This window comes from Rhipicephalus microplus, chromosome X (assembly GCF_043290135.1).
Source record: "Rhipicephalus microplus isolate Deutch F79 chromosome X, USDA_Rmic, whole genome shotgun sequence".
Lineage (NCBI taxonomy): Eukaryota > Metazoa > Arthropoda > Arachnida > Ixodida > Ixodidae > Rhipicephalus > Rhipicephalus microplus.
In genome coordinates this window covers 153489437-153503450 of record NC_134710.1, presented here as the reverse complement: position 1 = coordinate 153503450, position 14014 = coordinate 153489437, and the positions used below count along the sequence as shown (strand labels likewise).

The 14014-nt window shown below is 43.8% G+C and overlaps 1 protein-coding gene across 1 annotated transcript in view; it reads left to right on the top strand.

Annotated features, from left to right (window-relative positions):
* Window positions 1–706: 706 nt before the first annotated feature.
* The window catches only part of LOC119176897 (transmembrane channel-like protein 1), an 87257-nt gene continuing 73949 nt past the window's right edge, over window positions 707–14014 (top strand). Inside the window, exon 1 of the mRNA XM_075878023.1 lies at window positions 707–898. The gene's annotated coding sequence lies outside the window, so the exon portion shown is untranslated. The remainder of the gene's footprint in view (window positions 899–14014) is intronic.

The following is a 14014-nucleotide window of genomic DNA, read 5'->3' as shown; positions in this document are numbered from 1 at the left end:
AAGACCTTGCGCTGATTTCTTAGCGTGAGGTCTTGTGAGTTATTCCTTCGTCTTCATATGTGTGCGCTGTAACTTTTCATGATTAAATACCAACTATCCCACCAAGCCATACTCGGGGAGTTGTGACTGAGGCCTTAGCCATCGGCACTTCTTTCTCCGTGGCCTTCGGTTTCTGTCAACGATCAATGTACTTTTCCGCCAAACTGAAAAAAAAAAAAAACATCGAGAATCTGGTCGCATGCAGGAAAACTAACCTTTTACCGGCGCCTTCAGCAAGCGACATGCTGCAGTTATAAATAATTTAACTTTGCATTCTTCCTCTTTTCTTGTTGTCCTTTGTTCTTTTCTCCTGTCCGATTTTTCTTGTATGTGGGAAAGGAGGCCCTTCGTGCAGACGGGTTACTGCCATTGCAATCACGCGAGTCGTCGAGCTCCACCCTCTTTCGGGTGGGAGCGGCGCGTGCGCACTGGACGCTGGGCGTACGCACAGAATCGCGTTCCGGGAAGCGACGGCAAGAGGGTTCCGGCCCCGAGGCCCGCTCGTTTCCTCCTTGACCAATTCTCCGCACTCTCACTCCTCCCGAGAGCGCTGCTTTCTCGGAACACGACACGCCGCTAAAGCTTTCCCGAAGTGCTTCGCACGACGACCACAGGTGAACAGCGCGCCATCGGGCCCTCATGCTCCTCGTTGACAGGAGGCGGCAGAGCTCGCTCGGACAGATGCGCTCACTTTGTTGCCCGACATTGAGAGTGCAGATGTAGCCATTGTTTGCATGACCTACTTGTCCTCTTCTTGCTCGTAATTTCGCAGCTAATAAGACTTGAAAAGCAGTGCGAAAGAAAAACAACAAAGGCGACTGTGAAAAAGTGGAAGACAGATTCGACTCTTCAATACAAGGTAAGCCGGGAGAAGTTGCTATGCGGCGTCTAATTACGATAAACCAAAAGTGAATTTAGCGGTGGTACCGAGAGCAAAATCTAGCGTCATCGCTTGGTTTCGTTCTCGTGTTTGCATGCAGGCCATTTTTTTTATCGGAAAAATTTACCTGAATCTGTGCAATCATGATCCCAATCTGTGCACAAATTTACAAAGCTTCATATGCTGACTTTTTTATTGGCCAGCCGTCTCTATTCACCAATGAACTGAGCACGAGCACTGACCAAAATTTTTCTTACCAACAATTTTAGCGTAAGAGATACTCTGATAGTACGAGCCTACATGTGCTGCGGCGACCCTCAATGAAACACTTGTTAGCACTCCGAAAAAAAAAACTGCTTTTTGCACCCCCCCCTCCCCTTTCCACACTAATCATTCACGCAAAACCACGCATACTGATGCTTCATTGCGAACGATAACTTAACTTATGAACACATACGTAATATATTTCTTAAACCGCGATAACTTTTTCCATCCTTCGCAACAAGGCTTCCGTTAGCTTCCGTCACGTGACACTCAACTAGCTACTTTTTTTTCGCAACCTTGATATCTTGACTCGAATCTTGATATACTGAAACTGTTAGAATTTTTCTTCACTTTAACAAGGTGCTTGATCGGGCAGAACGTCAACGATTATTAAGTTGAAAACGTGAACACCCACTTTAAATTTCTATCATGAACAAAATAGTGTATCTATTTCTCTATCTTCAAAACTCCCCCAATCATTTTCCCAGGGCCTAGGGTGGCATACTCGTTCTTCTAGACTGGTTTTCCTGGACCTTTCCTTCCTCTCCTGTTTTTATAGTAGCTGATCACAGTAATTCAGTTATGACAGTACTTCAGAAGTCTCCCTCAGGCGCTCCATAATATTTCGATTTAGGTCCTCTAATGTTCCTATTAGGCATAAGCGATCTACCATTGCACAATTCTTCTAACATATTCATGTTTTTTTTTTTTTGACGATTGAGTCATTTATTGAGCTATCTGTAACTAATGACCACACTACTCTGCAGAATGACGGGAGTAGCGTTAAATATTGGCGTGATGATTGGTTAAAAGTCCTAAATCCTAATGTATGTGAATCTGTCAGTTTTTCCGCAGCCTAAATAGTTATCGCTTTCCCTTCTCAATTAATAATATTAACGTCCGCATCAACCCTGTAGACTCAGTTAAAAACTAGGCATTACGATCACCCAAGACCAAAGCTGGTACTCGCACGTGACTAATATCGCATCATTATTTTTGAAATGTAACTTCCGTAGTGCTCCTACACATATAAAATTACTAGCATGTAAGAAATTGCTTAGGCCGAAACTCGAATACGCATTATTGATATAATATTTTCACTATGTTTGCGCATAATCCATCTATATTCTCATGAACACTGTATTAAAATCCATACAGAGTCACACCGTAAGGTACATTCATTCGTCATACTCTAATGATATCATCATTTTGTCACTAAGCGTAGTTTCTGGTTTGACACGCTAGTGCATCGTCATCGTATGGCGAGGTTATCATTATTCCCCAATTTCTATATACCTGGTCTCTTTGCCATACATTTTAACAAATATTACCGTGTGTAGTCTATACCCTAAATGTCCCATCACGCAGCTCAAGATTCGAATGGCCACCCTCACTTCATCTGCCTGTAGGGAAAAAAATAACCAGTGTTCTGTAAAATAATATCGTGAAACACACCCGTCACTATAGGCTGTGATGCTCGACTGCGCACTCGAAGGTCTTGGTATTAATCTTGGCAGTAGCGGCAGCTTTTCGATGGAAGCAAAAGCCTAGAGGCCTGCCCCGCCGCCGTGGTCTAGTAGCCAAGGTAGTCGGCTGCTGACCCGCAAATCACGGGATCGAATCCTGGCTGCGGCGGCTGCATTTTCGCCTCCGTCCAAAATGCCGTAGGCCCGTGTGCTCAGATTTGGGTGCATGTTAAAGAACCCCAGGTGATGGAAATTTCCGGAGTCATCCACTACGGCATCTCTCATAATCGTATAGTTGTTTTCGGACGTTGAACCCAACATATAAATCAAAAGTCTAGAGACCCTTGTGCTTGGGGTTCAATGCTCAGATAAATAAAATCACTTTGATATGATGGAGTCGTTTCAGTTTTCGCTCGGTCAACATTCTTTCTTAATTTGTCTGTCAAAAACGTGGCTATCATCGGCTCATAAAAACAGATTTCGTTTCTAATCGTATGCGTCACATGCTGGCGTGCCGATGCAGCGACGACAATGAAGTGGACGTATGCACAAGGAGGCGCGCGTGGCTGTGGAATAAAGCAGTTGGTTTTCGTGTTCCACTGTAACAAGACCATTCTTCTTCTGCGTTCCACTACATAAGTTTTGAAACAATGCTACAGGTTGTATGGGTAACAGCGGAGAAATCACAATCTACACCTTGTCGTTCAGTGGGTATACAACCTCGGAAATGATCTAGCCATTTATCTTGTTGCGAATCCACAAAGGTCTAAATATTGAATTCGTGCTCCAAGCCGATAACAATGATACTTCAACAATGGTGGTGGTGTTGTTATATTTCTTTAGCGGAACCGGAAAACACCCGTAAGTGAATTCACTTAACTAAAATGTTCAAGAAAGCTGCTTGCCTACAACCAAATCTTGAAGAGCGTAAGGAATACTCTTGCCCATAACATGAGGACGATGAAACATTAAAAATTGGCCCCGTATTTACATGTCAATGTGCGCATTTCGTCAAAATACGATAGTCTTGCGCGTGGAGAGAGCGAACAAAACACTGATGTTCTGCGCAAGAAAATTGGTGAATAGTATTCTGGAGACGCTGCGTTAAAGTTTCTCGAGCATGCAGCGGAGGCGAACAAACGCATCATGCACGTCACACGTGAGACATGAGCGCCATCTGGCGGTTTTCTTGGAAAACGAAGCGCATGGCTCTGAGACGAGTGTGCGCGCCCGTCTCAGAGGTGATAAGGTGTAGAACGCAAAGGGACAAATAGGTGCCACCACCGTCTCGTCTTGGCAAAGCGTTGAAACGCTCACCTTTTTGTGCAAGCGTTGCATGGTCAGCGAAGCGTGATAAGCGCTACGTTCCTTAAAATTACTTATGTATGCCTTTTGTAATAAAAGGCGAACATGAAGATTATATGCATGTTGTTATGGTGTCCCAGACTTGCGCAATATTTGCTTTTTAAATAACAATTGCACAAATACAAACGCTAAAGCTTGAGCAACATTGGTGGGCGCTGCGGATGGGGTCAGCCGTTTCAAGTACCCAGTGTCGTTAAGAGTGCACAAACAGACAAATCAATATCAGCCACGTAAGCGTGTCTGATAACAGCCTGCTTTTATATCTCGAGGAAATTTGAGTTTTTTCACTTATATTGCATTTTTACGCAATGAACAACTCTGGTACTTAAACTCGTCCGATAAGCTGAGCACTGTTTAGACTTAAAGACAATAATCGATATTTAAATAAAAAATTATGAAGATGACGGTTGGGTGACATTTTAGCCATGCAAATAGCCCATAGCAGTGCGGTATATATATATATATATATATATATATATATGCTTGGTCTTATTGTTTTGGTTAGTGTTGTACCTTGTTTCCGATGAAGGCGGAAATGTAGGTCTGTGTGCTCAAATTTGGGTCCACGTTAAAGAACCCAGCCCTCCACCATGGCGTCTCTCATAATCATATGGTGGTTTTGGGACGTTAAACCCTACATATCAGTCAATTAGTGTTGCACATTGCTTCAATATGAAGCGAAATGACCGGCATATAACCATTCATGCGCTCATAATACGTGAATGGTTACCCCATACTACCCCCAACTGTATCTGGCTAAAAGTTGTATATTGTATTTTAATTACTCATCACTGCCCCACCACGGTGGTCTAGTGGCTAAGGTACTCGGCTGCTGACCCGCAGGTCGCAGGATCGAATCCCAGCTGCGGCGGCAGCGTTTTCGATGGAGGCAGAAAATTCCGTGTGCTCAGATTTGGGTGTACGTTAAAGAACCCCAGGTGGTCGAAATTTCCGGAGCCCTCCACTACGGCGTCTCTCATAATCATAGGGTGGCTTTGGGTTGTTAATCCGCAAATATATATCAATTAGTATCATCACTAAAGCCTATGAAGGAATTTCACTGCTTCTTCAGCTGGATGGTAGTTATTCAGCAGAAGTGCGCTCCCTGAAATGCAGCTTACGCTTCGCAAATCGGGCTGATCCGCTAACAACGTAGACATTCCCTCCATGAGCGCACATCTACTCGAAAGAAAGAAAAAAAAAGGGACATTTACTGCTCTGAGAACAAATTAAAAGGCTTTGTTGCGATGAACATCCAGGATCAAAGGGTGTCATCGAATAGAGGCTTCATTAAAAAAAGTTTATGAAAGGCTCCCTCAATCAGTGGTAATTCTCGCTGTCTTGTGGAAACTCCCGGGACCGGCTCGATCTGGTCACGAGACCGTGCATTGCGGCCACAGCACATGGGCTCCTGTTGCGAGGACTCCACCTACGCCCAGGGCCTGTCGAACAGCTCTGCGGTTTATTTATTAAACGTTTTTCGGACTCAAATATCTTTCTGGAAAGAATATTTTCAGGAATTCTACGTCCAAATATCAGATATCACTATGAAAGACACCGTAAGGGAGGGCTCCAGAAAATTAGACCCTCTTATGTTCTTGAACATGCACTGACATCACACAGTACACGGGTCTCTATCATTTATACTCCCTCGAAATACGACTGCCTCAGCCAGAATCAAACCCGCGGAACCCGGGTCAGTGGCCATGCACCGTAACTCCCGTTCTACCAAGGGAGACAAGTGGTAAATTTCTTTGAATAAATCACCAGCGCTTTGATGTGTAATGCCTATTAAGTTATATTTCATTACCGAGATAAATGGTCTTATACCAACCTCATTTATTCTTATTTCAAGAGATACATTAACTTTGACCTGATGGTGCGTGTAGCTGTGGCGATACCTACGCTATAGGTAGCTTGTTGTATCAGAGGAAGAGTAAGGACAGGTGCAGGTCGTTATATGTTAAGAAGCTACACTCACTACAGTGGCAGAGCCTATTTGCTCCTCAACAGCCTATGGTCACGTGGTATGTAGAGAAATGCTACGTATGTATTTGAACGTATTTCACTTCACAACTACTATCGTTGGCAACACGCTCGTTACGAATAGACTAATTTGATTGACACTTGAAGGGCAACTGAAAATAAGGAGGAAAAGGCAACGATTTTCCGCGCACAGTTATTTGTCCCTCTCACCACGCGTTCCCATTGACAACATGTAAAACGTAGCCCCGACGCAGTCGTCTGGTGGCTAAGGTACTCGGCTGCTCACCCACAGGCCGCGAAATTGAAAACCGGCTGCGGCGGCTGCATTTTCGATGGAGGCGAAAATGCTGTAGGCCCGTAGGCTTAAATTTAGGTGTATGTTAAAAACCCCAGGTGGTCGAAATTTCCGGAGCCCTCCACTACGGCGTCTCTCATAATCATATGGCGGTTTTCGGACGTACAATAATCCTCACAAGTCAACCAAATAGTAGAACGTATTATAAAGATAACAGCATTAATTTATAGCGCCTGTTACGTTATGATGAGCGCACACACAAACATAAGTACATGCGCACGTGCACGCGAAAAAAAAAAGAGTGTGCGAACAGATAAACATTGATCGCAACACTCGGCTTCGTTTTCCCGTCAAATCACCGTGAGTAGCCGGTGATAATCAGCTAAAGCGCGTTCTAATAAATATTAGAGGCAGAAAGAATCGAGGACAAGGAACGACAGAACAAGTGCCAACTAAATGATTTATTGCAAATAACTTTGCATCCTAGAGCTAACTTAAAGCACATGCGCGACTCACATTGCTAATCACCGTTACCGAATGACATACAACCTTCAGTTACCAAGACTTGCACTAACGGTGCAATTCACTGCAATATCAATTTAAATACACACTGGGCTAAAATACACCCGCTGAAACACTAGGCGCATTTCGCATTTATGCAAAAAGCCTCCGACTTTTCTATGGCCACCTGGTTTCGACATTTTTAGGATACCAGTTTAAAAAAAATGCCCTCACATCCCTGAAGGGAATTACGGGGAAATAGCATCCATAATGGCGTTTGGCACCTGAGAACCCAGCGTTGCAAGAATAATGTTTCCTTTTTTTTTCTTACAATGTGCAGCCAATAGCACCATTCGCCGCACGTGGCTTTTTTCTGTCGCGACAAACGCGGTGTGCGTTTCCGGTTCTAGTAGCTAGCATGCATGGTTAAAAAATTTTATGAATTGAACAAAACAAACAGCGTTCTCGGCTCGGTGTCGGCGTTTCCGGATGTTCCTGAGAGGCACCTGGCCACCGAATGGTCGAGAGTGAGGGCCGAGCAGACAAGAAAGTGGGGCGCAGGGAGGAGACAGAGCGAACGGCGAGAGAAGGAGCGGCGAAGCAATGGACCGTACCCTCTCCTGCACTCTCTTGCCCCAAAGGCCCCGGTTGCTAGGGACGAGGATAAGTGCGCGCGCGCCTGCAGCTGTTGCTATGGGAGAGGGAATGCCGCGAACGCCGTGGACAACGCCGGATGCCTGACATTGCCCGACTAAGAAATGCATTCCCATTTGAAAACGGAGAATTCGTACGCAGGACTTGTAGTGTGCAGGCAAGTGTAATCCTGAGAGATGTAGTGACCTGAATTGGTGGAGCTGGTTAAGACAGTGAAAAAGTGTAAGAATACTAGTCGAGGGGGAGGTTGCCGTAAGGAACCATTATTGAAATTGCCCTTTCGTTTCATTGAGAACCAACGCAGTGCAGGGTAACAACACATCAGTAAATTCCTCCTTTTACATTTCAACGGGCTGCAGATAGATTACCCATATTGTGTTAGGAACTTGCTATATGTGAGCGCTTTTTTGAGAGAAAATTCTCTGCATTGTTTTTTATTGATGTAGTCGACAAGTTCTATTCAGTACGACGTTCTGAACTGCTTCCTTGGGTCACAAGTTGCATAGAGAAGAATGGAGCAGTGTCATTTCAGAATCATTGTAGAATTTCTTCAGATGGTTTCATGTCACATTTAGAGTTTTATGTTAATAGTACTGTACTTGCCTAAATGCACAAGCTTTTTTTACAGAGAAAAATGCATATGTATTGGGTAGTGCAAGGTGCCGGCGCTGCGTAACATTTTCTTGTCGTCCATTGACTCAGACTTGAATTAAGCTACTTACTCTAATTTAGATTTTGATAGATTCGTTTTGTTGACGACTTCCTGGTGATTTTTCATCCAATGAACCAGTTGAGCTACAGCTCTTCTTTAGAAAAATCTTTAAATATTTTTGGTCACATGAAAGAAGCTTGTCATTTAGCTACAAGGAATCCAATAATAAGGACCTGCTATGCCTAGATATTAGAATCACCTTTCATGACCACTTCACGAGGTGGTGGTATCAACCCCGTGACAAAAATAAGTTGCTTGATTTTAAGTCAGCACTCGCTAAAAAATCATAGCATGTTCTCAAGTTTCGTAGACTGTCACGCCGCCCCACAGCCGCCAGCGTAGTTTTTTCAAAGAGTGCCGTAAGAGTGGAGAGGCAGCGGCGCTCATAGCATGTACATGTACGTCTTGGATGGCGTTGTGCTTTCACTAGAACGTTTCTGTTGTAGTTACCAGGCGCAGAAAGGTCACTGAAGTAGTTGCACAGTCTCCGTTTGCGAAAAACAGTGCGCTTTTCATACACAGTGAAGTAACAACTGAGACGCTTATTCGCGCCCATCTGTACTTGTGAGAACATTTCGTGCGTCATTTGTGCGTGAGAAACGTGGGGCACATTTTTATATGCTTGACATTCGGCGCGTGACCTTCCGATTTTCGCTATCGCGTTCATCGCTTCACCTTTGTGGCAAAGCTGTGACTTTTTTTTCAAAAATGCGTCAAACATATCGCCCTTGCGATGACTTAACAAAATATTACATCGGTAAATATCCGCTCCAAACTGAGGACGTGAAAGGAAATACAAAATTTTATAAACTATTTGGGGTTTCGCGTGACAAACCACGTAATGATCGTGAGGCACGCCTTTAGGGGAGGGCAACGTGCACGGACATCCCACGGTATTCGGCCTCTAGCATTCCACCTACATCGCAAAGCAACCGCCGCGGCCGGGATCGAACACGCGATGTTCGGATCGGAGCAGAACATCGTAAACACCACATTACCGCGGCACACACGTATAGAGCATTCAAGAACAGTAAGCTTACTTTGTGTTGCTGAACGTCGGTGCACGAAAGGCACGTCTTGTGGACCGGCACGATTAGCACGAGGACAAAAAGCAAACTAAAATTCCTATACAGAACCTTCCGAGTAGTGTGTGAATTCCACTTACTGTGGATTCTGGCGGATATGAGACGTCTGCGGGCAGAGTCCTTGCACAACGACATATGTGCTACATGCTTTCACGCCCCAGCAAGTGATGTGTTTGGCATTATTGACCCATTGCTTTTAATGAGAAATCGTATCCGAGTTTCTGAAGCGTTGCGTAATATGCGACTGCAAAGAGGGTAGAGCCATCGCGAAGCAAAGAATAAAAAAAAACACTGCAGTGCGGCCACACGTGTGCTCAGCGACTGCGATATATATGTTTTGTGGGTGCCATAATGAACCACCCTGTGCGCCCCTATAGGCGATGAAACTTGCGAATCCACGCAGTGAATGATGATGATGTGGGCGAAGTGCAGGAGAGTTTCATCGCTAAACCATGAACCCTCCGCGAATATTGCCCACTACATAATCGAAGACATGACAAACACTGTATATATTTAAACAAAAATATTCACTCATTCGTGATTGGTGGTATACGTCGCTTCTGTTCTCCCTTCATTATAACGGGTTCATGGTCGTTGATGTGCTCAATCGGTGATGGAGCGTAGTGGGAAGTTAGCAAGGACGAAGTAGTCGGCAGTTGGCAAGGGTGGAACTATAGGCCGTCACATACATACATACAAGGGATGGACAGACCCACGCCTTAAGGAGCTTCGCTCCTAAAATGTTGGGAGGTATTGCAACAATGGGCTTGCATTCGGAGCAGAGCATATCTTGCGAACAAGTGATGGCTGACAGTTCTGAATATCAGGAGTCGTGTCTGCAATCAGCTGGGTTACCTTGATCAGTCTTAACTGGTGTTTCGGAGAATTCTCAAGAAATGGAAAAGATTGCGCAAAAAGACGGAACCAACACAGAATAACATAAGGCCGGAAATTATTTCCTATATGCACAAAGTCTTCCAAAACCTAAAAGGTTCTGGACAGACACAATGTTTCCGTGATCCCCCCCCCCCCCCCCCCCGCCTAAAAAAAACTGTCACCGCTAAGCGCTCGTGTTTCTAAAAAAAAACCGCATTGCCCATGTGTTGTTACAGTTGTGTATGAAATAACTCTCAGCTGTGGGCGACATACATCGGCCCGACTGATTGATGTTTTAAACATTTAATTCATGGAACGTGAAGCCTCCCTTAACAAATCAATGGAGGCGCGAAATGATGTAGGCCCGTGTGCTCTGAATTTGATGCATGTTATAGAACACCAGGTGGTCAAAATTTCTGGAGTCCTCAACTACGGCGTCTCTCATGATCACATGGTAGTGTTGGAATGTTAAGCCTCAACAATTACTAATAATTTCTTAACAATGTGTAGAGATTACACTGGCCTGCGCAGCGCAAGCTCTGCGCATGCGCATCTCATTTCTTTTTTTGAAACCAGGGTGGTTAGCAAAGGTCGAAACCAGGTGGCCAGAGAATAGTTGGATGCTTTTTCCGTAAGCAAGAAGGGTGCCTAGTGTGTCAATGTGCTGTCTTTGAATCTATATCGCAGCGAATTGCACTTTCGAAACAAGTTTTGATAACTAAAGGTTGTATGTCGTTCTGTGACGGTTATTACCAATGTTACTCGCGCGTGTGCTTGAAGTTATCGAGGATGGAAAGTTATTTCCGATAAATCACTTGTTAGTTGGCACCAGTTTTGCCATTATTTGTCCTCGTTTGTGCCTACAATATTTATTATACGAACAGCCACCATTTTGCACCAATATTAGCGAGGTGGAAGTGCCAACGTTTGGCGGAATCGTAGCGCCTTTTTCCCGTTGTTTCTGACTGCCGCCGCAGCGAATCCTCCAACCTCGGGTTAAAGGCTACGTGATGCTCACGTGTTCCCGATTGTATACAGGCGTGAGCATAATTGTGCAGACCACGGGATCACGTGGCCGATGACATCGATGTGCTATATATCGACGAGACGTCTGCTCCGGTACGCATGCGGGTCCCGTCGTATCAGTTGGCCTCTCATGTCGCTCCCTTCAACGCGCTCGTTGCCAAAACGACAACTGGGTGTCCCTGGCTTTGCTCCATCAATTTTGTGCCGCTGTTGTTTTCTATTTTTTTCACGTAGTAGCTGCAGCAGCACCGGCTCCAGCGCCGGGTCCGCGTCGTGATTTATGCCACTTTATTAGCATACTTTAGCGTTGCCAGCCTCCCAAAACCTGATGAAACCAAGCACAGAAAATTATGATTTATCACCTAAGCTTGCCTTTGTTGCGTGAGGCCAAGTTGAACCTAATTGAGCCTAGTTATGATGTAACAAGTGCAATAAGTAGGAAGTCATAATTAAATTCAGTTTTAAGGTTTGTTAGATTGAACTTAGCTTACTGAGATAATACTAGGTGATCAGTAATTAGTATGTTCCTGAGCTTGGGTTCACTGACCTCATAAAAATTCAGCTTCAATTGCTTCAGTTATGTTTTATTAGAACTTGTTTAATTAAGCTAATTTTAATAAGACTAGTTTGATGGTGTCATGGTCATTCACACTTAGTCAGATTTTTGAATGCTTACCTTGGCCCTACCTATGACACATAGGATGTGTCCAATTTAGAAAGAATTCAAAACTTGGCTGTTCGGTTTGTCTGCTCAGATTTTACCAGAAATTTCCGTGTTTCAAAAGCAAAAGTAAAGCTTGGTTGGGAACTTCTGGACAAGCGAAGGGAATATCTGAGGTTGAAACTTTTTCACAACATATTTCATAGCCGTACAGGTCTGGACCCCTCACGATACTTTTGCAAACCAGACTACATTTCACCGCAACTATAGATCATGCCAATAAGATAAGAGAAATAAACTGCCGCACTGACGCATTTAAAATGTCATTTTTTCCCAGGATGATAGCGTGGTGGAGTAGGTTGCCTTCTGAAGTAGCAGAGGTTACTTCAAATGAAGTATTTTCAAGATTACTTCAGAGTCTAGAGTAGTGTACTCGCGAGGATGTGTAGGGACGAGACGGTGCAGTGAAGCTGCTTTGTATTGTCTACTCCCACATGCCTCTATGTATAGTTGACAATGAATTGTGTTATTGTGTTGTAGAAGTAAGAGTATTTGTATTCAGTGTTGAAATTTTGTATTCTTTCCCCTCACAGTAATGTCCTTGGGCGCTGTGGAGTGAATACGTGATTAGCTTAGTTATGTGTAATTAGCCTAATTATGCCGCCTGAAACTGCACTATGTTTTGTGTGTGATTGGATATCAGACTAATTGATCAAACCTAACGAGTACACGTCTTAACTAACACTAAATAGACATAAATTAGGTTAGTTGGTATAGTGTCAGTAAAGAGTATTTAGTATCTTTCAGGATTTGGTGCGTATAGGCTCATGGGGAAGTCGACTTGGATTATTTGGCCGCGATAAGGTTTGCCTTATTTGGGCTGACATTTCTCGGTTAAATGAAATGATAGCATAATCAACTATGCATAACTGGATTTGGCTGTACGTGTACTTTTCTCAACCCATCTGGGTACATCGAAGCATTACGTACGTATGCACTTAACACAAAAACAGCCACTAGGGCGGGGCTTAAGCTCACGTACGCGGGAATTTATCAGGTAATACCACGATCAACTAGGCTGGATTAGATTTGGCTACACTTACATTCACTTAACTAGGCTCATTTAAGTTCAACTTAGCCTAACGTCACAAAGGCAAGCTGAGCTGAGGAAATTTGATTTTGTGTGTTTGGCTTCATCAGGTTTCGCAAGGCTGGCTACGCTTAGTGATGAATCAACCGGAATAAATAACTACGTGATCCCGGCGCTGGAACCAGCACCGCCGCAACGTCTACGTTATAAAAAAAATAACCAGCACAAATTTGATAGGGCGATGACAGTGACACCCAAGTGTCATTTTGACTATAGCTCTTCGGAGAGAGTGACATGAGGGGACAACTGATACGACTGGACGTGCATGCACATCGCAGCAGGCGTCTCGTCACTCATTATTAGAGTGCTCAATGCACTCTAATAATAGTGACGAGACGAGCAAATTGAAGCAAATGCTCAATTAGAGCATTTGCTCTAATTCTTTCTTTTTTTTCTTTACACCTTTTCACTTTCAATTGCTGTACCAATTGTGTAATGCTTGTAACTATTGCTTATATGCCCTGTTGTTACTAATCTAATATACACGTTGTTTTTTGTCCTATCATCCCTCTTAGGCCATGAAATACAATCTTGTAACGCGTCTGGTTTGTTTTGCTGTCTACCAGGCTCTACCACTCAAGCCACCAATTGGCTTTGGCAGGCCTAGTCACATGTACTGTTTTATTTGAAGAAATAAAAGGAATTATTATTATTATTATTATTATTATTATTATTATTATTATTATTATTATTATTATTATTATTATTATTATTATATAGCGTCTCGATACCTTCGGCCACGCGATCGCGTGGTCTGCACACTTATGCTTACGCCTGTACATCTATGTAGATAAGTGAAGAGGGAATAACTGCATGACGGCAGCAAAAAGATGCATTGTGCTTTATGCATTGTGCTTTATTCCATCTTCTTTATGTTTCTGTCTACGGCGTCGTCGAAATCCGACCGTCAAACTGGGAAATCGAGCCTCAACGTCACCAAGGCTGTACTTGTCTTTTTTTTTTAATATGACCACTGAAGAAGCTGGATCATGAACCTCATGAGCCTCGGACCAAGCAACAATGCGCCAGAGTTGTAGCAGACGCCCGCAACAGC